This window comes from Mus pahari, chromosome 8 (genome assembly GCF_900095145.1).
Source record: "Mus pahari chromosome 8, PAHARI_EIJ_v1.1, whole genome shotgun sequence".
NCBI classification, from domain to species: Eukaryota; Metazoa; Chordata; class Mammalia; order Rodentia; family Muridae; genus Mus; species Mus pahari.
In genome coordinates this window covers 8,170,857-8,172,788 of record NC_034597.1, presented here as the reverse complement: position 1 = coordinate 8,172,788, position 1,932 = coordinate 8,170,857, and positions in this window count along the sequence as shown.

Here is a 1,932-nt window from a genome sequence, read left to right as displayed (position 1 = left end):
TTATGTTTAGGTATGGGCCTTGAATTCCTGATCTTTCCAAGACTTTTATCATGAATGGGTATTGGATTTTATCAAATGCTTTCTCAGCACCTAACAAGATGATCGTGTGGTTTTTGTCTTTGAGTTTGTTTATATAGTGGATTATGTTGATGGATTTCCATATATTGAACCATCCCTGCATCCCTGGGATGAAGCCTACTTGGTCATGATGGATGATCATTTTTGATGTGTTCTTGCATTCTGTTAGCGAGGATTTTTTGAGTATTTTTGCATCGATATTCATTAGGGAAATTAGTCTGAAGTTCTCTTTCTTTGTTGGGTCTTTGTGTGGTTTAGGTATCAGAGTAATTGTGGCTTCGTAGAATGAATTGGGTAGAGAACCTTCTGTTTCTAGTTTGTGGAATAGTTTGAGGAGAATTGGAATTAGGTCTTCTTTGAAGGTGTGAAAGAACTCTGCACTAAACCCATCTGGTCCTGGGCTTTTTTTTGGTTGGGAGACTATTAATGACTACTCCTATTCTTTAGTGGATATGACACTGTTTAGATCATTAATCTGATCCTGATTTAATTTTGGTACCTGGTATCTGCCTAGGAATTTGTCCATTTCATCCAGGTTTTCCAGTTTTGTTGAGTATAGCCCTTTGTAACAGGATCTGATAATGTTTTGAATTTCCTCGTGTTCTGTTATTATGTCTCCCTTTTCATTTCTGATTTTGTTAATTAGAATACTGTCCCTTGTGCTCTCTAGTTAGTCTGGCTAAGGGTTTATTTATCTTGTTGATTTTTCTCAAAGAACCAGCTCCTGGTTTCTTGATTCTTTGAACAGTTTTTTTGTTTCCACTTGATTTTAGCCCTGAGTTTGATAATTTCCATCTACTCCTCTTTGGTGAATTTGCTTCCTTTTGTTCTAGAGGTTTTAGGCGTACTGTCAAGCTGCTAGTGTGTGCTTTCTCTCTAGTTTCTTTTTGGCAGCACTCAGAGCTATGAGTTTTCCTCTTAAGAATGCTTTCATTGTGTCCCATAAGTTTGGGTATGTTGTGGCTTCATTTTCATTAAACTCTAAAAAGCCTTTAATGTCTTTATTTCTTTCTTGATCAAGTTATTATTGAGTAGAGTGTTGTTCAGCTTCCACATCAACGTTGGCTTTCTATTATTTATGTTATTGAGAATCAGCCTTAGTCCATAGTGATCTGATAGGATGCATGGGATAATTTCAATATTTTTGTATGTGTTGAGGCCTGTTTTGTGACCAATCATTTGGTTCAGTTTTGGAGAAGGTGCTGAGAAGAAGGTATATCCTTTTGTTTTAGGATAAAATGTTCTGTCGATATCTGTTGAATCCATTTGTTTATAACTTCTGTTAGTGTCCATGTGTCTCTGTTTAGTTTCTGTTTCCAGGATCTGTCCTTTGATGAGAGTTGGGTGTTGAAGTCTCCCACTATTATTGTGTGAGGCGCAATGTGTGCTTTGAGCTTTACTAAAGTTTCTTTAATGAATGTGACTGCCCTTGAATTTGGAGCATAGATAGTCAGGATTGAGAGTTCATCTTGGAAGATTTTACCTTTGATGAGAATGAAGTGCCCCTCCTTGTCTTTTTTGCTAACTTTGACTTAGAAGTCGATTTCATTCGATATTAGAATAGCTGCTCCAGCTTGTTTCTTCGGACCATTTGCTTGGAAAATTTTTTCCAGTCTTTCACTCTGAGTTAGTGTCTGTCTTTGCCCCTGATATGTGTTTCCTGTAAGTAGCAAAATGTTGGATCCTGATTGTGTAGCCAGTCTCTTAGTCTATGTCTTTTTATTGGGGAATTAAATCCATTGATATTAAGAGATATTAAGGAAAAGTAATTGTTGCTTCCTGTTATTTTTGTTGTTAGAGTTGGGATTCTGTTCTTGCAGCTGTCTTCTTTTAGGTTTGTTGAAGGATTACTTT